Genomic DNA, 26,642 nt, shown 5'->3' with positions numbered 1-26,642 from the left:
CCTGAACTTGGTTTTGGCTCCTGGTATAGGGACAGGACTATTCCAGCTCATTATATCTGTTTTGCTCTTATTAATGCTATATCCTGAAACTGCTCCATATTCCTCCGCTAATTGAAATAACTTTGGAATAGCCTCCAGTGGATTGATAGTATAAATCAGTAAGTCATCAGCATATAATGCAGTCTTAAGCTCCAGCCCACCCATTTTAAAAGGAATGATTGTTGGATCCGATCTCAACAATGAAACAAAGGGCTCGATGTATAGATAGAAAAGGAGAGGGGACAGGGGACAACCCTTTCTCGTCCCCCTTGAAGTCATAAACCAATCGGTCAGGCAACCATTGATCAGTACTTTGGCCCGTGGGTTCCCATACAATATTTTAACACCCTGAATAAAGGATAGTGGAAAGGCAAACCTGGTCAGAGTATCCCAAAGGAGCAACCAATTGACCTGATCAAAGGCCTTCGCGGCATCAATTGCCACGATGGCCAACGGCAGTCTCTTTTCTTCCGCAAAATCTATTGCTCCAATGGCCTGAAATGTCAACTCATTTAACTGTCGACCTGGCACAAAGCCCTCTGGTCCAGGTGGATAATGGTTTTAATAACTTTCGCTAATCTCCCAGCCAAAATTCCAGAGAATATTTTGAGGTCGGAATTCAGAAGAGAGATAGGTCTATAAGACTCTATTTTCATGGGATCCTTGTTGGGTTTGGCTATTAAAGTAATAGTAGCCTCTAACCATGAGGGTGGAATACCCCCTCCTTGCTGATATATGTTATTAAAAAGAGACAGCAAGTGGGGAAGAATCTCTTCTACATTATCCTTATAGACCTCTGTTGGTAAACCATCTGGGCCAGGGGCCTTACTCCTACTCATCTGCACTCTGATTTCCCCTTCAGTGATCTCACTCGATAGAGTCTTTTTATCTGCCTCACTCAATTGAGGTAGTGTCGTCTGGCTCCACCACTTCTCCAATTCTTCTGTTCCCATACTTATGTTTTCCTGATATAACTCTTCCATGAATCCCCTGGCTTCAGCTCTGATCTCTTCATCATTGGTCAGCTGTTTTCCCGAGCTCCGTTGGGACAAGGTGTTGATGTTGTTCCTAGTCCTATCTGATCTGACTTCCCACGATAAGAGGGCACCACACTTCTCCCCATATTCAAAGTTCTTAAGTTTGCTGGCCTCCCATCTCTCATGGATCAACTTATCTGCTTTAGCTTTAAAATTCAATTGTAGCTCTAAAAGCTCCTTTTCGAGTTCTGGGATCTTCTCTCTTTCCCCCAAAGCTGCCTGCTGTAATTCCTGTTCTTTCCTCTTAATAGAGTCCAGATCTTTAGCTTCTCTTTCTTTTAGCTCTTTTCTTTTGTGTTTCATCTGGTACCCCAAAAAACCTCTAAAAAAGGCCTTGAATGACTCCCAGACAGTTTGTTCTGTGGTCGAACCCACATTGAACAAGAAGAACTCCACTATACTGCTCTTAATTTTAGCTCCGATGCTACCCTCCAGTAGGATGGTTCTATCTAGGGTCCATCTACGTTCATAGACAAAAGTCTTGAAATTAATAGCTAGTTCTACAACCGAATGGTCTGAAAGACCCACTGGGGCGTGGGAAACTGAGGTCAAAACAGACTTAAATATATGGTCTACCAGGAACAGATCTATTCTTGAGAATTGCTTGTACTTTTTGCTATAGAAAGAGTACTCTCTTAAATCACCATTCTTGGCTCTCCAAGCATCCATCAAGTTGAAATCTTTTATTATATTCTTAAGAACTGAAAAAAACCTCTTAGGCGGGACATATTTTGCTCTGGAGGTGCGATCTAATTGACAATCTAAAACAAGATTAAAATCGCCCCCGAGAATAACAGGTGCTGTGCTTAAGATTAGAATCTTCTCCAGGTTTCGAAGAAAGATTTCATTATCTTCATTCGGGCCATAGAATACTGCAAAAGTATAAGGTGAACCAGCAATCAGAAGGACCGCCACCAACCATCTCCCTGACTGGTCAGTGTCCCAGCTCTAAACACTAATTCCCTTGTTTGCCATGATAATTATTGCTACTCCCCTAGAGATTCCCTTCTGTCTAGAGCACAGCACATCCTGTACCCAACGTTTTTTTCCCAAAAACCTTCTTACACACTTCTGCCTCAAGATGAGTCTCCTGCAGCAAATATATGCTAGCCTCTAGGTTCTTTAAAAAATCGCACACCCTTTGCTGTTTCCTATACCATTGAGGTTCCAGGAAATGATTTTACTACTAGTATGTAGGTTTACAGCCATAACCAAATATTACCCAGCCAGCGACCCTCCAGAATGACTGCAACATCTGAGTCAATGTGTATTGCATTTCTGCGATCAAATGAGGACTTTTATTCTTTTTTCCCCTTCCCTCCCCAACCCACCTACTCCCTCCCCTGAGGAACTCCCCCTTTATCTTAGGCGTTGTCTAGCCCCTATGGAGCCCCCCGCCTTTCAGCACCCTGTCTGTCCTATCCCCTTCTATCTACTATATGTGATTAAATGTATTTTTTTTTCCTATGCATTATATATGTAGTGTATTCCTTTTTCTTTTTTTGCAAAGAGAACTAATCATTACCCCTAGTGTGCAATGTTCATTTTCATTTAAGCAGTAAATACTAGCGAGTGCTAGGAATATGGGCGGTAAATAGAAACTAGTTACACCCAAACCAAACTACTGCCTCATATTCATTAACAGCTCATCTACTTCTTCTTGGTGGTTACATGTGTGCATTTTGTTATTCCACATGATTTTTAGCATAGCTGGGAACTTCATCTGCACTCGCGCCCCTAATGATCTAAGTTCAGACATTCTTGAACCTAGTTCCCATTGTCTTTGAGCTGTTCGTCCTCCTATATCAGACCTGATTTGCTATGGATTAGCTCGATAGTGGAGTGAGGCGCTCGCTAGAGATCTGCTGAGTATCAGCTCCTTAACATTGTACCTCTGGAAATATACCAGAATTTTCCTGGGTGCCTTACGATCTGGGTGAAGTCTGAAAGGGTCTCTATGGACTCTCTGTATCTCTGCCTCCAGGTGTATGTCTAAACGATCTTTCAACACACCCTCCCTAAGGAGTCTACAGACAAAGGCTTTAATATCCTGCACTTCTTCCCCTTCAGGCATCTTCAGTATGCGAAGATTGTTCCGCCGTGAGTGAGTCTCTAGACGTCCCATGTCCATTATTAGAGCCCTGTTTTGCTTTTTTAAGGTGCAAAGATCTGCGGAGCTCTCTGCCGTAGTAACCAAGAGGGTAGAGACCTTCTTTTCCAGTGTAGTTGTCCGAGTCTCTATTCCTTCCAATTTGGCTTCCAAAAGATCAAACCTGTCATGTAGTCTTTTTTGATTTGCCTCAGAGATTTCAAACTTCTCAAGCAAATCTCCCCTCAATGATTGAAATAAAAGCCCTATTTTATCAAGCTCTCGGAGAGGGGTAGGGGTCTGAGCTGTATCCATTTCAGGTCTGGCGTAAGTTTGAGAGGCTAAAGTAATTGTAGTGTCAGGCTGATTATGCACTGGAATTGCTTCCAAAACTGTGTGCTCTGCTATCGGAATAATCGTAGAGTCTTGATGAGTTGGAGTATTCTCGGCTGCACTATTACAGCCACTCATCAGTGTGTCTATGTCTAGATTAACCGGACCCACTAGATCTTCTAGCACCTCCTCAGCTTGTGTTACCATGATAGAGGAGTACCTGTTCTCCAAGACCAGGGCCGATAGAGAAGGGGTCTGAGTTAGCTGAGTTGGCTGTGCATCTACTTCTGCACCTACCCCCTCCTTCATGGAATTCATTTTCTCCATAACTTTAAAGTAACTTTTGAGAGAGGGTGTGTTTTTTTGTATTGCAACCTGCTGGGGGGCTTTACTACTGTCTCCCTTCTTAGCACACCACTTCCTCTTACTCTTATGTGGTATAAGTGGTGTAGGTCTCACTTTTTCACCCAATTCTGCTGAGTCCCAGACCCCCTGCTGCCTTAGTTCTTGTTTAGACCTCAGTTGGTACCTGTTTCTTACCACCTCACCTCTGTTTTTAGACTGCTTAATACCAATTAATTCTCTCTCTCCGATCCCTGAGAACACTGTTACCAAGTTTGTTTCTACTGGAGCTGTGGCAGTGGAGCCTCCACCTAGTCCTACTGAGCTTACTTGACACTGGCTTAACAAAACTGGTGCTCCTGTCGACAGAGCTGCCTCCATACGAACACTTCCTTTAACTGGGGCTAAATATTTAATAGCAGAGAAATGCCCCCAACACACAGGGCCTCTAAAGTGATACAGAAGCGCTCCTTTTGAGTGTTGCCACACTTCCCATTTCCAATTGGCACACCCTGAATCCCAAGCCTCAGTCCCAGTTCCCAAACTTATCTTCACTGTTCGATTCAGGGAGACCGTGGAGATAGTCACCAACACCTTAGCTGCTGTTTCCAAAACCGCTTCCAAAACGGCGTTTCTCCCGACGTGAAACGGCTCCGCCTTGTCCTCCAGGTGCGAGTTCAATGTTACCATCTCCCCCGGGTCCTAGCGCCGCCTCCGCCGTTACTCGCCTTACTCACAAGGGGTATCGAAAAAACAGGGAAAAACCAAGAAGAAAAGAAACTTGGTTTTTTTACGGCATCACACCATTTCGGTTTCCCTTATCATCCGCTCTCACCGCAAAGCTTTCGTAGGGGAACCTCCAAGTATTCTCATTTTTGGTACTTCCAGACGGGGAGCTCCGCGACAGCCGTTAGCCTGCCGCCGCCATGTCCCTCAGCAACGTGCAAGGATTCCTGATCTCATCATTAATTAATTCCATGTATCGTCACACCACCCCAAATTCACAGACACTGAGGGAAGAAAATATGGTAACCGTGAGACAACTCCAAAGTATCAAAGTATAAACCAGTTTTAAAAATATACCCGAACTGTTCATCAATCCCCTGTGGCGATTTCCTTACATTGACAGACGCTAAGGTTTTTAAAGTTATTGGACCACCGGGGTCCTCTGGAGTGCATGCAGTCTAAAAAATAACGCATCAGGCATGTGCTCCATATATGGCTCCTACCCCTGATTAAAAGGGTGTTCAATGAATAAAAATCAAAGATGGACTCCACACGCTCTATCACTGGAGTTCCACCATACAACTTGAAGCTAGATTGATGCAACCATCTTCAAAACGTTTAAGAAAGTTCAATCTGAAGATCTAAGTGACATTCAACAATGAAAATGGAAAGCTCCACAGGCTGCATGTAACGAGCCAGACCTCACACCGTAAACCTAAATGAGTTCAGCCATGTTGGAACAGGTCGAAAAAAGCAAATAGTTTTGGACTAACTAGCGATAAGTATGTTAAATGTTGTGAGGAGTTCTACTATAAACATGCACAATTTCCCTCAATGGGTATCACACCTTACATATGGATGAGCTATGCAGAGTACTGATCATTGAATAAACGTTCAAGACATAAAATTAAATACTTGCATCGAACTATGAATGTTATCTCATCCATTATATAGTTTCAAATATTATGAATAGAGTGTGCAAATCATTTTCTAAAAACTTGAAAACCAGCCTGCATTATATCTGATTGCATTGTTCCATGAAATTTCATTATTCAACCCTTGTCTAAGTGTATCAAAAATGAAGATCCAATAAACTTCCCTTCTCTTTTGTATCACTGTGGGGTCATATACTTCTTTGATCATAATTTTTTCATGGACGATGCAGCGAGTTTCTTCTAGTTTATGTTGTTTATCAAGACAATGTTTCACAAGAGGGGCTGTTGTTTTATTAGTATGGATGGCTGAACAATGTTCTGAGAGATGAATCGCCATGGGGTGAGCTGTTTCTCCAGTGTAGCCTAACCCACAAGGACATAGAAGTAAAACACTACATTTTTAGATTTGCAATTGGTAAATGCTTTTATATAAACTGAGGGGCTGATTAGTATGTCGGTTGGAGTTACCTCCAACAGATATCCCTGCGGTTTCGAGACTGTCCAAAACTGCAATTACGATATGAGCACACATGGTGCTGTCGCATACTCCCATTGCCCTCTGGGAGCTTGTGTGGTAGGCATAAACTGGCTGTAGCACAAGCTACCACAGAGAAATGGGAGTCACTGTAAATCCCTGCATCGTGTGGTAGAGATTTCCCTGGGGCCTGTGAGGTGCCTGCCATACGGCGTAGGGATTTACCCCTGCTGGGGCCCCCAAAGTCACGTTCTGACAGGCTTTCCATGTCAGAAAGCCCGACATGGAAAGCGAGTAGAAATCCGCCATCATAACCCTGATGGCAGAAAGGCCGTCGGTATGGGATTATGGTCGTGGTTCCGACTGGCTGAGGGGCTCCTTAGGCACATCAGAAGCAAGCCGGAATGACCGACCAGTTTAATTTCTGACTGCCGTAATCGTGATATGGCAGTCAGAATTCAAACAAAGGATGTTGTTCGAAAAGCCTGTGACCTGTGGTCAGAGGCTTTCCAACCAACATCCTAATTAGGCGGTGTGCAGCCTTAATATCCAGCTATTTTTATCGAATGGACAGAATATCGAATGAGAAATATCGAGATGTAAGTAATATTGAGGTAAGTTATATCAATGTATATTTTATCGATTAAAAATAATAATAATAATATCGAAGTTAGAAATATCGAGTAGTTAATATCGATTGTCAAAAATATTGTTTATCTTTGTTAGTTAAAAATATCGAAAGTTAAAATAAAGAGTGTTAGAATATCGAAAGCAATAAAATAGAATGTCAGAATATCGATGTTTTAAATATAGAATGTTAATAATTTCGAAAAAGTATATATATATCTTGGATCACTGACATAATATCGACGTCAGAAATATCGAGATACAAAAATCTCGAGTCAAAAATATCGAGAGACAAAATATCGACTCCCTATCTTCAAACAGGTAAGTACCAAAATATCGACTCCAAAATATCGACTTACAAAAATATAGACTGTCAAAATATCGATTTTTTTAAATGTCTTAAAATTAAGTTAAAACTAATATAGTAATAAATATATTTAATATAAACTTAGAAATATTTATTAAAAAAATTTAATTTTAATAAATAATTTATATAATTAAAAAAATTATATCACCAAAAATAATACATATATATATATATATATATATATATATATATATATATAAAAACATATTATTAAATAAACATATATAACATTTTTAGCGTAGCATAGAAAATGGTTACAAATTATTGTTACAACTATAGTGAGTTCAACATTAGCAAAAGTGTTGGATAGCGTAGAGGTAAAATTTGCTATTCCCACTCCAGTGGGTGCAACAGTAGAGAAAGCGATGGATAGCGTAGGGGTTAAAATTACTATTCCCACTCCAGGGATGTATGACGTTACAACGCATACTTTTACAACACCTGCCATTACAACAAAACTTTTACAACGCAAAAACTTTTACAACGCATACATTTACAATGCAAGATTTTACAACGCATATACCTTTACAACGCATACCATTACAACGTAAGTATTGGTAAGTATATAATAATTTTTTGAATATAAATTAATTAAAAACATAATATAATATAATTTTATTTAATTTTATTTAATTAATTTAATTTAAATGTAATTTTACTTTATTTTTACAAAGTACCCCTGTACCCCAAAAACCCAAAACTGACCCTGAACCCTAAAAATACCCCTTTACCCAAAAACTGAAAACTGACCCTGAACCCTAAAAATACCCCTTTACCCAAAAACTGAAAACTGACCCTGAACCCTAAAAATACCCCTTTACCCCAAAAAACTGAAAACTGACACTGAACCCTAAAAATACCCCTTTACCCAAAAACTGAAAACTGACCCTGAACCCTAAAAATACCCCTTTACCCCAAAAACTGAAAACTGACCCTGAACCCTAAAAATACCCCTTTACCCCAAAAACCGAAAACTGACCCTGAACCCTAAAAATACCCCTTTACCCAAAAACTGAAAACTGACCCTGAACCCGAAAAATACCCCTTTACCCAAAAACTGAAAACTGACCCTGAACCCTAAAAATACCCCTTTACCCCAGAAACTGAAAACTGACCCTGAACCCTAAAAATACCCCTTTACCCAAAAACTGAAAACTGACCCTGAACCCTAAAAATACCCCTTTACCCAAAAACCCAAACATATAAAAATTTCAAAAATAATTATATACTTACCAATACTTACGTTGTAATGGTATGCGTTGTAAAGGTATCTGCGTTGTAAAAACATGCTTTATAAATGTATGCGTTGTAAAAGTTTTTGCGTTGTAAAAGTTTCGTTGTAATAGTAGTGCATAGTAAAAGTTGCGTTGTAAACGTTGCATACCCACTCCAGTGGGTGCAACAGTAGGGAAAGTGTTGGATAGCGTGGGGGTTAAAATTACTATTCCAACTTCAGAGAATGCAACAGTATGGAAAGCGCTGGATAGCGTAGGGGTATAAATTACTATTCCCACTCCAGTGAGTGCAACAGTAGGGAAAGTAAATACTTCATATATAAATATAATTAAGAGAAATATTAATACCAATTACAATTAATTACCAATTATATTTAAATTAATTACCAATTAATATTTAATTAACAATTAATTAAAAATAAATACCAATAAATCAAATAACATATTAAATTAATTATAATTAAATTACTTCCCACCCTATTCCCCTATAAACCCACAACCCGCTACAGAAAATAAATTACTAAAAATAACATATGTATCAATTAATCAATTAAAATGAATTACCAATTATAATTTAATTAATTACCAAGTAATATTTAATTAACAATTAATTAAAAATAAATACCAATAAATTAAATAACATATTAAATTAATTATATTTAACTTACTTCCCACCCTATTCCCCTATAAACCCACAACCCGCTACAGAAAATAAATTACTAAAATAACATATTTATCAATTAATCAATTAAAATTAATTGCCAATTATATTTTAATTATTTACCAATTAATTTTTAATTAACAATTAATTAAACAATAAATACCAATAAATTAAATAACATAGTAAATTAATTATAATTAAATTACTTCCCACCCTATTCCCCTATAAACCCACAACCCGCTACAGAATTATATTACACAAAAATTAAAAAATATTAACTTACCTTATTTTCGATATTTTTGTTGTCTATATTCTATCTAGTCGATATTATGTCATTCTATATTTTTGACTTCGATATTTTGGCTACTCTAGTCGATATTTTTGTAGTCTATATTATGTCTAGTCGATATTAAAAACTCGATATTATGTCTAGTCGAAATTAACAACTCGATATTATGGGGTCCATTAGGATGTTGGGTGGATTGCCTCCGCCAGGGTGGCGGTGGCCACCGCCACCCTGGCGGAGGCAATGCGCCCGACAAGCACTCCCGTTTTCCCCTCCGCCAGATTAGGATGGCGGAGGGCACAGCGGCGGACGGAAAGACCGTCCGCCGCTTTACCGCCGCGGTCGCAAGGCGACCGCGGCGGTAATGGATTAATATGGTGGCGGTGTCCAATGGACACCGCCAGCCATATTACAATGGCACAAAGTAGAGGCCTTTCCGCGGCGGCAATGCCGCCACGGAAAGGCAGGCGGGGATTGCTGCGGGGGCCCCCTGCAGGGCCCCCAGGTTCACACCACTGTCAGGGGGCACATGGGGGGTACCTATGGTACCCCCCCACATTTGCATATGCAAAGCGGCAGGCACCGCGCGGTGCCTGCCGCTTTGCATATGCAAATGGAAAAAAGCATTTTTAGCATTGTGGCGGGTGGTGCAGAGTGCACCGCCCGCCACAATGCTAAAACTACAGGATGTGCCCGCCACTGTGGCGGGCACATCCTAATTCCCCCCACGGGACCCCCGCCCTTATGGCGGGCGGTCCCGTTCCCCACTATGGTGACGGGCGGACAAAGTCCGCCCGTCATCATAATGACCCCCTAAGTCTGTTCACCATATATCTTATTTATTTTTGTATAAAAAAGTATTTTTTTTAAAGATTTTAAAAAATTGCATAATAACTTTAGGAGCGGGATGTGGGTTTTTAGGGGACCTAGGTGGGGAGTGTTTTAAAACAGATAAAAAAAATGTAATTTATAATTTCTTTAAAATGTTTAAATATTTTATTTTAAAAAATTGTATAATAAAATTTAGGAGTGGGATGTGGGTTTTTAGGGGAATAGGGTGGGCAGTGTTTTAAAATGTATTTATTTAAATAAAACTAAAAAAATAAAAATGTATTTAAAATATTTAACTATGTTTTTTAAAATGTATAACAAAATTTAGGAGCCGGATGTGGGGGTTTAGGGGAATAGGGTGGGGAGTGTTTTAAAAAATATATATTTGATTTAATATTTTTATACAAATGTAGGTTTTTTTTCAAAATAATTTTAATAAAAAAAATAAAAAATCAAGTGCGGGATGTGTCTTTTTTGGACAATAGGTTGGGTAGATGTTTTCAATTTAGAATTTGAAATTTCAAAATATTAAAAAATTTAAAATTTTAGAAAGTAAAAAAAAAAAATGTAAGTTTGGGTTGTTTTTTATTAGGAAATGATTGTGGAGGGTGTTCATTTATTTATTTTTATTTGGTAAAATAAAAAAAATATATTTTAAAAAAGTGTGATTTTTTTTTAGTTTTTGTTGTGTTATGTATGATGTGTAGGTTGTGTTTTTCATAAATAATATATAACTTTTGAAAATTTGTTTTGGCAAATATTCTTTAAAAATTATTAAATCAATAATTTTTGTGAAATTTGTTTGGTGGTTTGTGTGTTTTTTGTGATTTTGTTTTAAAAAGAAATTTTACAATTCAAAATTAAAAATTAAAAAAGTTACATTATTTTTTACAAAAAGTTACACTTTTATATTATGAAAAATCAGATTTTTTTGTCCTGTAAATAAAGATTTATGTTCTTAAGAAATGTGTTATAATTTAGAAATATTTAACAAATGTATATTTTGTTATTTTTTGGGAAAAAAATATGTTAATGTGTAATTTACTTTTAAACTAATTTTAACATTTGTCTGAAAAAAATCTAAGAGGTAGAATGTATTTAATAAATAATTAACATGTATATAAATATATAAAAAAATATAAATTATTAATAATTTTGATACTAATTTTCAATATTTTAGAAAATGTTTTATTTAAATTAAAAATATGATTTTGTTTAATAAGTTTAAAAATGTGATGTAAGAGGTATTTTGTTTATGCTAGTTAATTATATGGTTTTATTGTTGTGCACATTCTCAGAGTGTATAGTTTGTGGAGTTCAGAATTGTATGATATATGGGTTTATTGTCCAGTACTTTCTCTGTTTTTGTACTTGGTGGAGTAGGAATAATAAATTATATGGGTTTAGTGTCCAGCACCTTCCCTGACTTTATACTTAGTGGAGTTGGAATAGTAAATTATATGGGTTTAGTGTCCAGCACCTTCCTTGACTTTAAACTTGGTGGAGTGAGAATAGTAAATTATATGGGTTTAGTGTCTAGCACCTTCCCTGAATATATACTTGGTGGAGTGGGAATAGTAAATTATATGGGTTTAGTGTCCAGCACCTTCCTTGACTTTATACTTGGTGGAGTGGGAATAGTAAATTATATGGGTTTACTGTCCAGCACCTTTCCTGACTTTCTATTTGGTGGAGTGGGAATAGTAAATTACATGGGTTTAGTGTCCCGCACCTTCCCTGACTTTATACTTGGTGGAGTGGGAATAGTAAATTATATGGGTTTAGTGTCCAGCAACTTCCCTGACTTTATACTTGATGGAGTGGGAATAATAAATTATATGGGTTTAGTGTCCAGCACCTTCCCTTATTTAATAGTAGTTGGAGTGGGAATAGTAAATGATATGGGTTTATTATCAAGCACTGTCCCTGACTTTATACTAGGTGAAGTTGTAATAGTAAATTATATCGGTTTTGTGCCCACACCTTCCCTTATTTAATAGTAGTTGGAATGGGAATAGTAAATTATATGGGTTTATTGTCCAGCACTTTCCCTGACTTTATACTTGGAGAGTTGGAATAGTAAATTATATGGGTTTACTGTCCAGCACCTTCCCTGACTTTCTATTTGGTGGAGTGGGCATAGTAAATTATATGGGTTTAGGGTCCAGCACCTTCCCTGAATTTATACTTGGTGGAGTGGGAATAGTAAATTATATGGGTTTAGTGTCCAGCACCTTCCTTGACTTTATACTTGGTGGAGTGGGAATAGTAAATTTTATGGGTTTAGTATCCAGCACCTTCCATGAATTTATACTTGGTGGAGTGGGAATAGTAAATTATATGGGTTTAGTGTCCAGCACCTTCCCTGAATGTATACTTGGTGGAGTGGGAATAGTAAATTATATGGGGTTCGTGTCCAGCACCTTCCTTGACTTTATACTTTGTTTAGTGGGAATAGTAAATTATATGGGTTGACTGTCCAGCACCTTCCATGACTTTATACTTGGTGGAGTGGGAATAGTAAATTATATGGGTTTAGTGTCCAGCATCTTCCCTGACTTTATACTTGGTGGAGTAGGAATAGTAACTTATATGGGTTTAGTGTCCAGCACCATCTTTGGTTTTGTACTTGGTGGAGTGGGAATAGTAAATTATATGGGTTTGTGTCCAGCACCTTCTCTGACTTTACACTTGGTGGAGTGGGAATAGTAAATTATATTTGGATTTAGTGTCCAGCACCTTCCCTGAATTTATACTTGGTGGAGTGAAAATAGTAATTTATATGGGTTTAGTGTCCAGCACCTTCTTGGATTTTGTACTTGGTGGAGTGGGAATAGCAAATTATATGGGTTGACTGCCCAGCACCTTCTCTGACTTTACACTTGGTGGAGTGGGAATAGTAAATTATATGGGTTTACTGTCCAGCACCTTCCCTGACTTTCTATTTGGTGGAGTGGGAATAGTAAATTACATGGGTTTAGTGTCCCGCACCTTCCCTGATTTTATACTTGGTGGAGTGGGAATAGTAAATTATATGGGTTTACTGTCCAGCACCTTTCCTGACTTTCTATTTGGTGGAGTGGGAATAGTAAATTATATGGGTTTAGTGTCCAGCACCTTCCCTGAATGTATACTTGGTGGCGTGGGAATAGTAAATTATATGGGGTTAGTGTCCAGCACCTTCCTTGACTTTATACTTTGTGGAGTGGGAATAGTAAATTATATGGGTTGACTGTCCAGCACCTTCCATTACTTTATACTTGGTGGAGTGGGAATAGTAAATTATATGGGTTTAGTGTCCAGCATCTTCCCTGACTTTATACTTGGTGGAGTAGGAATAGTAACTTATATGGGTTTAGTGTCCAGCACCTTCTTTGGTTTTGTACTTGGTGGAGTGGGAATAGTAAATTATATGGGTTTTTTGTCCAGCACCTTCTCTGACTTTACACTTGGTGGAGTGGGAATAGTAAATTATATTTGGATTTAGTGTCCAGCACCTTCCCTGAATTTATACTTGGTGGAGTGAAAATAGTAATTTATATGGGTGTAGTGTCCAGCACCTTCTTGGATTTTGTACTTGGTGGAGTGGGAATAGCAAATTATATGGGTTGACTGTCCAGCACCTTCTCTGACTTTACACTTGGTGGAGTGGGAATAGTAAATTATATGGGTTTACTGTCCAGCACCTTCCCTGACTTTCTATTTGGTGGAGTGGGAATAGTAAATTACATGGGTTTAGTGTCCCGCACCTTCCCTGATTTTATACTTGGTGGAGTGGGAATAATAAATTATATGGGTTTAGTGTCCAGCACCTTCCCTTATTTAATAGTAGTTAGAGTGGGAATAGTAAATGATATGGGTTTATTTTCCAGTACTGTCCCTGACTTTATACTTGGTGGAGTTGGAATAGTAAATTAAATGGGTTTAGTGTCCAGCACCTTCCCTTATTTAATAGCAGTTGGAATGGGAATAGTAAATTATATGGGTTTATTGTCCAGCACTTTCCCTGACTTTATACTTGGTGGAGTTGGAATAGTAAATTATATGGGTTTAGTGTCCAGCACTTTCCCTGACCTAATACTTGATGGAGTGCGAATAGTACATTATATGGGTTGACTGTCCAGCACCTTCCGTGACTTTATACCTGGTGGAGTGGGAATAGTAAATTATATGGGTTTAGTTTACAGCACCTTCCCTGACTTAATACTTGGTCGAGTGGGAATAGTAAATCATATGGGTTTAATGTCCAGCACCTTCCCTGACTTTATAATTGGTGGAGTGGGAATAGTAAATTATATGGGTTTAGTGTCCAGCACCTTCCTTGACTTTATACTTGTGGAGTGGGAATAGTAAATTATATGGGTTTAGTGTCCAACACCTTCCCTGACTTAATCCTTGGTAGAGTGGGAATAGTAAATTATATGGGTTGACTGTCCAGCACCTTCCCTGACTTTATACTTTGTGGAGTGGGAATAGTAAATTATATGGGTTTAGTGTCCAGCACTTTCCCTGACTTAATACTAGGTGGAGTGGGAATAATAAATTATATTGGTTGACTGTTTAGTATTTTGTTAGAGTTTATGCAATGATATTAACATTATTTAAATACATATTATATAGTAACATGTATAGAAAAATATAAATTAATTATTATAATTGATAGTGAAATTAAAATAATCGGACTCAAACATATTTTAAAGATTTTATTATGTTTAAAAGAGGTTAATAAAATGAGAAAATAATTTTAAGTTAAGTAAACATTTTTATTTTGATGAAATATAGTTTAATAATATATTTACATTATAGTCACAGTTGTATCTTGGTGAAAAACAATTTGTTTTGTAAACACATTTTTAATACAATCATTTTTAAGAAAAGTAATATTTCTTTAGTGTACATTTGTTTGTTCATTTCACAATTTTTCTTGAAAAAAAATATTTCACAAGTAATATACAACAATTCTTTCTTTATTTAATACATAATTATATATATATCACAAAAAAGAAGTAGGTATTGTTCACATTGATGTATCATTTACAATTGTATTTTTTTCAATAAATTATTATTAGTCATATATAAAATATTAATAATAATAATTTTTACAGAGGTAAAGTATTTTTACACAAGTAATGTTTTTATGTATATCATTTGTACATATAAAGAGTAAATAAATGCAACATATTTTATACTGTTTCATATTCATACTATCATATAAGTATTTTTTACAGTATATGTTTGTTAAATTAATATTAAGTAATAGAAAATAACATACAGGACATTGTAAATAATTTGTATAACATTGTTAAATTTTTTTATAATTTAAAAAAATACAATAGTTAGATAACATATACTGAAACATGTATTAAATACATTTAGATTAGATTTTTTTAATGTTAATATGAATGGGACGATTTGTTTGTTAGGGACTATTTTGTAACCGCTTTATGTTATTTTGGGTCATTTCAACGTGGAAGAGTTCGCGGTTGGACGCTGCTTCGCGTGTGGAAGGGTAAGTTTAATTTTAAGTATAATATTTTATTTAGATATCTAGGGCCCCATTAGGATAGTGGGCGGAAAATCACCCGATCGCCATGGAGGCGGAAGACAACCGCCCGCCAGGACCGCGGATAAACCGGCGGCCAAGTTAGGATCAACCTCCACAAAAGACCGACCGCGGTGGTAGCGGGCCTATCAAAACAGCCCGACGCGGGCGGTGACGGCAAAAATACCGACCACGGCGGTCGGAAAAGCAGCGGAAAAGCAACAACCCGCCGCAAGGAAAGCAGAGACACCGCACGGGAAATTAGGATATCCCTGAGGGTCCCACGGTCGGAACCGCTGTTCCCGACCACCGCGGTCGCACACAGGTGTGAATGGGAGAGATAGCGGAATAGCGGCAACATAGCCACCGCAGAGGACTGAACATGAAAAACATGGCGGACGATTCCAAAACACCGCAGTGATGCCAAACATTGCACAAATCAAAGTAGCCATGCCCTCCAAAAAAATAAAACACATGCAAATGAAAATAAATAATGCTAATAAAAATATAAAAGCACAGGACTACTCCCACAACACACCTAACAGCCAAATTCCACTTGGACACACCCACACAGCTGAGTAAAAAATCACCACCTTCACTGACCACAATCCTTTGCAACACTCCAGAAGAGAAGGCCATACACCACATCTGACAGGAGAGGCAAAAGAGCACAGCACACACACACATCTACCACCACCATCACTACCACCATCACACCAGCACCAACAATCCCCCAGCACACAACACACCTCACACCCCAACACCACTACCGCCACCCACACACCTGCACCCACAAACACTTCAAACACCACACACCATGACATCACAGAAAATGCCCAAATTCACAGAGAGTGAGTTGACTGTTATGGTCAATGAGATAGTGAGAGTAGAGCCACAACTGTTTGGTAGCCTGGTCCAACAGACACCATTAGCCACGAGGACACAAATGTGGAAAAGGATAGTCTAAAGGGTCAATGCAGTAGGGACCACCCCAAGATCCAAGAAGGAGATCATGAAGCGATGGCATGATCTCAAGTGGGTTGTCAAAGAGAAGAGGAGCAAGAACTGGCAGCGGGCGAACATGACTGGCAGTGGCCCTCACATCCCACCGAAAACATTCACAACATGGGAGGAGAAGGTGCTTATAAGTTATCAGAAGAGACTAGCTCGTTATGATTTTTATGTTAGGACTCTGACTGGTTTTGTCAGTGAGCACCTTGTAGGTGCGCTCATGAAGCCCTCACCCACCAACCTAGTTGGTGGCATGCTTCATCATCGGGCCCACCCAGTGACACCTACCGTGTCCCGGGTGTGCTACGACGCCTGATTACAGGGGGACTGGTATATTACTGAGAGTGCACTGTAGGGTGCGTTGTGAAGTGAGAGTTAAAACGGCTTGGCGGGAGTCCCAATACCCGAGGGTAAATTACACTTTAATATTTGGGCTGCCGTCAGCGGTTAAAATAAGGCTGGAGGACATTAAGGTGGAGAGTTACGACTTCCTACATCCATAGTTGGGTCGACATTTTTCAGCCAGTGCCTTAAGTATCTGGCTTTCCTCAGGACCTAATAAAATAGTGATGGTGAAGACTAAAAAGTGGGTTTATGTAATACAGACTATGTGTTACACTCGCTAAGGTGTTTGTCTATGTGTGAGAGGGGGATTCCCTTCTCAAGCATACCTGGACATACAACGTAAAGGACATAGACACAACATGTACATAAAAGAGAGTCATATTAGCATAATTGAAGAAGTCATACACATCATGATAGCCGAGTCTATAGTGCATGGTGAGTAGACTATAGACGGCTACGGTGTAATGGTACTGGTGGTACCATTAACCCCTTCGACGCTCATGACGAGCTGGGCTCGTCATGAGGTAGCCTCCTCGCACGCTCATGACGAGCCCAGCTCGTCATGTAAAGTGCGGTTTTAAAAAACTCAGCACAGGAGCAGAATTCCGCTAGAGCGCATGCGGTTAAGGAGAAAAATTGCACTCTAATTAAGTGTGGTGTGGCTAAAACACGGAAATCACACTAAGGTGGTACATGGTGCGATTAAGTGCAAAGAATGCATTCTTACGCTAGGTTTTAGCTGTAGATGCTTCCAGGAGAGAAGCCGCATGGGGATGACCCTATAGGAGAAAGGCCAGCGGGGTTAGGAGACCTGTATAGGAGAAAGAGAGCTTACCCATGGTCGAGGTGATCGTCATACTCACAGCTTTACCGGACAGAGCCCTCCGAGTAACTGATGTGCCGTCTTCGCATTCCGTTGAAATGGGCTTGGTTTTGCGGCTTGTTTTTATACCTGGTTGGGATGAGCCAACTCGTTTCGCCTGTGTCGGGAGGGTAAGGGAGGAAAGACTCACCAAGGTGTGGAGACTCCCATGCGCATGTGTGCTGTGTGCCGCTATGGGAGATGGAGGCGCATGCGCTGTGAGTGTGGAAAGTCGCGCATGCTCAGTGCGGTTATTGCTGGGCATGCGTAGAGGGAAAGTCCATTTCTTTATGGGGAATGCGCTAGCCAAACACCTGTGTTTTGCTACAAGTAAAAGGAAAGCGTCACATGAGTGCTAAGTTGCATAAAGTGTGGAAAAGTAAATTCTGCCATGTTCTGTGTCCCTACGCGTCCTCCATCATATGTTATGTGTGCATGATTAATATGCATATGTATTCCCCATGTTCGATTAAAGACGCAATTATAGTTGTGTCCATCTCTAGTATGCCAGTTTCCAGTTCTCGTGAATACTACGAATATCAGGCCTATGTAAAGTTACGTTGCCACGTTTCTCAGTGTGCACGTTATTCCATTGTAAAGTCCCCGTTTCTAGGCCTCAAAAGGGCCCGGACACCAGATTCAGCTCCTGTCTCCTGAAGCCCTCGCTGAGGAGCGATACAGCCCCCACCTGTATCCCTGACCCTTCACTTACTTCCTGCCTCACAGTGCCCGGTTCAGCCTGGCTCTGCCTCTGAGTCTGCCAAGAGTATGTTATGATTCCAGTTATCAGTTCAGTCCTCCTTCTCTGCATTCCTAAAGCTACTGAATCGCATCAATAGTTACCGTCATTGTCTAGCCTTTATGTCTCCATGTAAGAGAAATACTGTATTAATGGTCATTTAATATTCTTCATCACGCACTACATGTAGAATAATGCATGCTCCAGTCTTAGAATCTGTTAGCCTTTACCCCGATAGCTTTTGGATTCTATCAACATGTTCTCTAAACATCAGATACTAGATACTGCTTAGGTACATGTCGCCCTGACTCTCCAGACTTCAGTCTCTGCTCCTAGCACAGAGTTCGTAGCCCCCAGCTTCTCCTAGTAACACGTCATTGCCAGTTTTGCGCGCACCACCAGGTCAGAGGTCCCGGCTCCTTAGGTAGCCCCCTCCATGTCTCCACCCCATTCATGACATATTCTGTTACGTTTGCATCACATGTCTATGTATACGCCTCTGTTACACCTACTTTCACCCTTATCTTTCGCGACTGCTATTGACCACACCCACTGCTCCGCCTATCGTATGTATTGTAATGCAACTGTTTTAGTATATATGATCGTGTATTGTTATTAAATGATTAGCGCGCTCATCCCAGATCCAGCCCCGGCAGCTGCCGGGCTCTGCCATCCTATTCCTGTGCAGGTTGTCCTGTTCCTGTCCTTTATGCTGTAATAAACCTGCAAAACTCCTACTACCTCGAATCTTGACTCTTATTTATTGAGCTATCTGTTATTCATTTATCCATTCAAAAATAGAGGTATTATTTATTTATTTACCACATAATGGCGCCCGAACAGGAACTTGCCCTTTCCCCACGCGCCGGTGAAGCCACGCCGGCCCCCTGACCCTCTGCAGCCGTGACGGAACCATACCGTGCACGTGCAGATATTTCTGCTTCAAGTATCCCTCAGGCCCACGGAGGAGACGGAGGTGGCGGTCCAGCATCCAGACGAGGCGGTGGAGGAACGCGGCGAGTCCCGACCAGAGCCCAAGCCGAGAGTCCAAGGTCCGAGGTATCCGGAGGCCCACCCGTAACAGAAGTCCGAAGTTCGTCCGTCAGGCGTCGAAGCAGTCCAGTCCAGTCCGAGGCCTTCCGTTCTTGCTGCCCGGTGAGTACCGTTACTGGGGTAGTATCTAGACAGGGTCAATCTAAATTGTCTCTGGTCCGATGGGTCTGGGTACGCAGATCTGAAACGAAGTGTTCACCTAGGTGGATACGGGTCTTGATGCGTCCCTTTATGGGACCGGTATGTTCCGTGCTGTTTCAGCAGCGCATCCAGTAATTCTGTTCCGTTCTCGAGAAATTCATGTGTTTCTGTTCTCAGTGTTCCAGGTAGTATTCTGTCCGAACTGTTGCTTCATAATGTTATTCAATGTATTTTCAATGTCGTGGTATGCCTGAATTGTTTTCTCAATTGTTATTGTTCCTCGTGTATTGTATTGTGTTCAGATTCAAGTTTGCAATGTCCCTCTTTTCGAGATTACGTCAGTTAAAAACTAGAAAGGGTCTGCTAGAAGAAGCAGTTCCTGTCCCGCCTAGGGACAGTCCAGGTCATTTTATGTATCAGAAGCATGGCATAAGCGCCATATTGTATCTAGATTTATGGGTAGAGTATACCAAGGAGTTAGAAGAAAAGTATAGATGGCCCGTATCAGGTACGTGGGATGCCGAGTGCATCATGAGAGTAGAAGAGGCATTATGGAAAAAGAAAGCCAGACAGTCACAGAAAGATGCCATTGAGTTATGGCGCAAAGAATCTCATAAAAGAACCGAAAAAGAAATCAGAAAGTCTGAATTAAGTAGAGAATCCTTAGAACGAGCCCAAGAAAGGGAATTAATCGAGATCGGTGAACGAGTTAAAACTGAACAATCAGACAGACAGAGGAACGCCCTCATTAAGGGTATGTATCCTCTTCTTGCCGAGGGCTTGCCAAAAGCGACCCCGGAGGCATCCAGCAATTTTCCGCCACCACTAGTTCCGACCAAGCTACGTCACAAACCGACCGCAGCTGATATTTTCATTTCGTCCTATTTGGACGACACAGTCCCGGAATATGCAAATCCTGTTCCTGCTCCGGCAGTCCCTGTAAATCAGGCACTTCCCGTTCCTCCAGACACCGGAGTACCTGTTACGGTACCCCCGGTCCAGCCCGCCATACAAGTCCAGCCTGCATTTCCATTTCCCACTCTGCCAGGACGAAGAGCATCAGTAGACGACTCTAGTTTAGGGGCCGCAGGGGGAGGTCCTCTAGGAACCCCGCCGCCACATAAGCGTTTAACGTTAGCCGAATTACATGCACAAGCGTCACAGCGTACGCCCAGATATCAGTCTGTTGCAGAAATAAGAACAGCCCTTACCGAATGTGGCTATGATCCAGTCCCAGGCGAGGATAATATGGTTTTATATTCATTACGCGTGAGAAAGGTGACCGAGTATCTAGTCACCCTACCAGATATGAAAGAAGATCTAGACAGAATATATCGTTTCATCCGTACAGGGAATGATCCAGAAAGTATTAGTGACGTCATGTGCCAAAGAAAAGTTGAAGTCCAGCTCATGCTATTAAAGTTTCTGATTAATTGTTTAATACGAGAACAAGATTATCCGACCAAAGATCGAGCCGAAATGAAAGTCCTGACAAAGTGGAGTGATAATATAGCCGAGGGTAAGCATAAGACCATCAGTAGTATAGAGAATATGTACAAGAAGATTCGTAAAGAAATAATAAGGATACACGAACAACGCAAAGAAACACGAGTAAGCGAGAAAGAAAGTAACTCTGATACTGAAGAGGTAGAGGACGAGAATCCCGACAGAATAGCGTATGTAGGAAAATCTAGATTTCCAGATCGCCATTTACGTCTAGAATACAAGCCAGTTTTTCACCATCCAGCATCAGAACAAGGTTCTCTAGAACAAGTATTCCAAGCTACTGATCACATTCTGAAATCACGAATCGGTTATAGCGAGTTAAGTACCATGCATGAACAAGAACTAGTCCGATCAGCAGTCCGATGGATTACTGGTTCTACCACTTTTCCAGACGAAATAGTGGCACAAATGTTTCTGAAAATGCCCCCAGCCGAGCAACGACTGGCGGGTATGTATATGATCCAGCACCTCATTACATTGTATGAGGATCAACATTCTGATCCAGGTCCGTTACACGATGTCCTGAACGAGTTACTCCAGTATAAATGGAAAGGTTTAGGTACCGATTTAATTAGTGTCATTCTAGAACAGCGCCACAAATATAGAATGTTTTTGAACCCGCATTTTGTTCATGTCTCACCCCCAGAAAGTAAACCCTTTTATATAGACAGACAGAATCCGTTACGAGAAGTGCATCCAGTTAAGACAGACGGTGGTGAAATGCAACGAGTGTTTGTTTACACCCCGATTACAAAGATGGAACTCTTAGAGATGAAGAAGTTAATTCCCTGTCATGATAAAGATCCAGCAGGGTTCCACCGAGAATTAAAAGACATGCTCCGTATGGGAGAATACACGTATCCAGATATCATTAAAATGTTAAAAGTCCTGTTGCCCGCAGGGGTATATGAGAAACTCAAAGAAAAAGAATGGGAGGTGGGAGAGAAAAAGATCGATTGGACAGTCCTAGAAGCTGAAGACAAGGCACGAGTACCAGGTACCGGTCTTGGAGATAAATGTAAAGAATTACCAGAATTATTAATACAGGTTTTGCCTAGATTATTGACAACTAGAAAAGAAGACTGGGATGCAATCTCAGCCTGTAAACAGAAACAAGACGAAGATATTAGTGATTTTTATTCTAGATTTGAGAAATGTTTTACCATAAACAGTGGCCTCAAGACAAGTAGTGAATCATACCCTCATCTTTTTGTTACTAAATTAGTCGAGAATTCAAGTCCACAAATTAAAAACCGAGTTTTGAAAGTCGAAAGTACCTGGCAAGCTAATACCCCGTCCCAGATGTTGCAGATGCTTCAATACCACCAGAATAGAATCAGAGAAGAACAAGAACATGAAAGGAAACGTATGAAAGACACGAAAATGAAAGTACTAGTTGCACAATCCGTTCCTCAAGACAGTCAGAAAAGGGGTCCGAATCAAGCCAGTCATCCTGCAGCTCCCGTTAAAGGGAACTGCAATTATTGTAAACAGCCAGGTCATTTTATAAACGAGTGTGCAGTTCTGAAACACAACATAGCTACCGGTAAGACTAAAGAAAGACCACGTCCGCCTAGGCAAGAGCAAGTTTCACAGACTCCTCAGCCACAGAATGCACAACAGACAGTTACTGTACCGCAGCCTATCGCTGCAACACAGCATGTTACACAGCAGATGTACCAGTATGCACAGTCCGAGTATCCAGAGTATCATCCATATTCATGAAACAGCCTAGAGAGGGAGGTAGGCTTGCCTCTCATCGAGATACCTGTAGATCAAGAGGGTCCCTATGTTCATAGTCAAGTACTAGGGAAAGACAGAAAGTTTTTGATTGATACAGGGGCAAGTAGGACCACTATCAGCCACGCCGAAGTTCCAGGGGCTCCGCTCTCAGGCTCTAGAAATGTTTCCCTTGGATTTTCAGGAAAGCCTATTGTAAATGAAATATCAAAGCCAGTTACTCTAGAAGTAGGTCCATTGTCCCGCACTACTGATCTGTTACTTACTAAGTCATGTCCAGAAAACCTATTAGGCATTAAGACACTGAAAGAGTTAGGTGCAGTTATATGCTGTTCCCCAGAGGGAATACGATTGTTCCTACGTGACTTCAAGGGTCACTATGTATTACGAGATTTTGATCCGAGATTATCTAATGTTCCGCAGCATCTATGGGCGCAAGGTCCAACTGATGTTGGTTTTATGCAAATCACACCCCATTGTGTGACTCTCAAGCCAGGTGTAGTCCTGCCACGAATAAGACAGTACAGACTGCCACCTGAGGCTGTAGCAGCCTTATCCAAAATTATTGACGAGCTCATGGCTCAAGGAGTAGTTGTAGAAACTGACTCCAATGTATGTAATTCTCCGATCATTCCTGTCATGAAACGTACTGATCCAAATGCACCTCCAGTATATCGATTAGTGATTGACCTTCGAGAACTCAATAAATGTATTATTCCCCAGTACCCAGTTGTCCCAGACATTTCTTCCCTATTGACAGCCATTGATTCCGAAGCTTCATTTTTTACAGTCATAGACCTCAAGAATGCGTTTTTCAGTGTCCCCATTCATCCAGACAGCCAGTTTCTTTTCGGATTTTGTTTAAATGGAAGGAGCTATATGTTCACACGCGCTCCTCAAGGTTTCACAGAAAGTCCTAGTATTTATAGTCAAGCACTCAAGAGGCAACTAGACAACATTCACATGCCAACTGACACTGCCCTGCTCCAGTATGTCGATGATCTACTGATCACAGCCCGTTCTGAACGTGCTTGCGAGCAAACATCACTTACAGTCTTGTATTTCCTAGCCGAGATGGGGCACAAGGTGTCCCCTTCGAAGCTTCAATTCTGTGTCCAGCAAGTGGTCTACTTAGGACACTTACTGTCCAAGAGGGGTAGGCAGTTGACACCAGACCGTATCCAGTTAATAGCGAGTCTTCCTCAGCCCAAGACCCAGAAGGAGGTACGTGCTTTTATCGGCCTTACTTCCTATTGCAGACAATGGATTCCTCAGTATGCATTTCTAGCTAAACCACTGATACAGTTAACGACACAGGAGGCAGCCGTATCGACTGTCCTCCCTTGGACATCTGAACATACACTTAGTTTCAATGAGTTAAAGAAAGCTTTATGTCAAGCTGCAGTTCTAGCTACACCGAACTACAGTAAGCCTTTTACACTTTTCGTCACAGAACGCGAAGGTACAGCATTATCTGTCCTCACACAAGATCAAGCAGGACAATACAAGCCTTGTGCTTATTTTTCGAGCACATTAGATCCTGTAGCCCAGGCTCTGCCTGCGTGCCTCAAGTCAGTTGCAGCCACAGCACTAGCTATCAGACAAAGTGATTCCATAGTATTAGGACACTCCCTGACAGTACAAGTTCCACACTCCGTGGAGGTTCTTTTAAACCGAACACAAACTCAGCACTTGACAATTGCACGTTTAACAGGTTATGAATTGACACTGTTCCAGCCACACATAGAGATCAGACGCTGCAACGTTTTAAATCCTGCTACATTGTTACCGTCAGTTACTTCGAATTCTGCCACACACGACTGTGTGGAAGTAGTCAACATTACGACAAAACCAAGACAAGATCTGACAGATATTCCATTACCAGATCCCGACCTGACACTTTATGTGGATGGTTCATGCATGAGAACAAATACAGGAGAACTAGTCGCCGCGTATGCAGTGACTACTGACACCGAAGTTATAGAGACACACCGTATTGACACCCTGTCTGCTCAAGCAGCAGAGCTAGTTGCTCTGACTCAAGCCTGCATACACGCTAAGAACCTGAAAGTTAATGTTTACACAGATTCACGTTACGCATTTGGAGTCGTACACGACTTTGGAGTGCTCTGGCAGGAGAGAGGTTTCATGACTTCTCATGGAACCAAGATTCAGCATGGTCTCCTTATTCAAGCTCTGTTAGATGCCATACATTTACCGACATCCATTGCTATCATGAAGTGCAAAGCACATACGAAAGTTACTGACACTATTTCTCAAGGTAATGATGTAGCAGATCGCACAGCCAAGCTTACAGCTCAGACACCAGACATTCCAGTTAATAAGACACCGACACACACTCCAGATCCGACTACATGTATGACAGTTAAAGACCCTACACAAGATGTCATAGATATCCAGTTACATGCTACTCCCGATGAAATCAAGAAATGGTCCGAACAAGGAGGGGTACAGACAGATCAAGGATGGTTAACGAAGGGTAGAGCCACATGGTTTCTCCCCGACTCTATGGTTCAAGTCATTATCAATACCGCACATAGTCCAGCACATTTAGGGGAAAAAGCAATGTTAGACAGTATCCAGAACATTTGGTTCAACAAGCATTTACGAGCTGCAGCCAAGCAGAAAGTCCGTACCTGTATGATATGTTGTCAGTTTAATCCAGGTAAAAGTGTCCCGGTGGAACAAGGTGGATTCCAGCCTCCTGACCACCCTTTTGAAGTCCTCCAAATGGATTATATTCAGATGGAGCGATGTCGAGGTTTCAAGTATGTCCTTGTAGTTGTATGCGCTTTGTCCAGGTGGACAGAGGCATATCCAGTTCCAGATTACACAGCCGCGACCACTGCCAAGCAGTTGGTTCGTGAGTTCTTCCCCCGTTATGGACTCCCTAGGGTTGTATATTCTGACAACGGCCAGCCATTCTCATCTGAACTCATGAAGCATGTTTCCCTTTTGTTAGGGTACCAGTGGAAGTTCCATTGTGTACGCCATCCTGAAGCAGCCGGTCTCGTAGAGAGACATAACCAGACTTTGAAAATCCGATTTGCAAAAGTTTGTCAAGAGAAAGGTGTGGACTGGCTAGTAGCTCTGCCAGTTGCCCTGTTCTATATGCGCATGGTCGCACATTCCAGATCAGGTCTGTCCCCGTATGAGGTCGTTTTCGGCCGCCCCCCTAACATGTGGGGTACTCCTAGACCCGAAGTATTACCGATGTTTCAAGTAATATGCTGACAGATTACCTAGCTTCCTTGATGTCTGCCCTCAACTCTTGTCGTTCACAGGTTGCCGCCGCATTTCCAGACAATACCGAGGTGGCACCGCATGAAATCGTTCCCGGATCCATGGTGCTAGTGCGAAATTTCGATCGCTCAAGTCCGCTGGAGCCTCGCTGGAAGGAGCCCCGACAGGTCCTCCTCGCCACCCGTACAGCCGTGAAGTTGGAGGGACGCAAAGGCTGGGTGCATCTTTCGCATATCAAAAGGTTTTATGGACTGAAACCTGTTTCAAAGAACATTTCCGAGGATTCTAAAAACTGCCAAAGTGCTATTCTTAAGGACTGTCCCGCAAAAGACAATACTACTGCACCCTCCCTGTTAGAGACAACTCCGCAACAGGAGTATAAGAAAAAGTTAAGGTCTAGTAAAATAAGTCAGCCAGTTTGATTGTCTAAGTCCTCCCCTAGGTGAAACCGTTAGA

Source organism: Lissotriton helveticus, chromosome 7 (genome assembly GCF_964261635.1).
Source record: "Lissotriton helveticus chromosome 7, aLisHel1.1, whole genome shotgun sequence".
Taxonomy (NCBI): domain Eukaryota; kingdom Metazoa; phylum Chordata; class Amphibia; order Caudata; family Salamandridae; genus Lissotriton; species Lissotriton helveticus.
Note: the sequence above shows the minus strand (reverse complement) of the source record.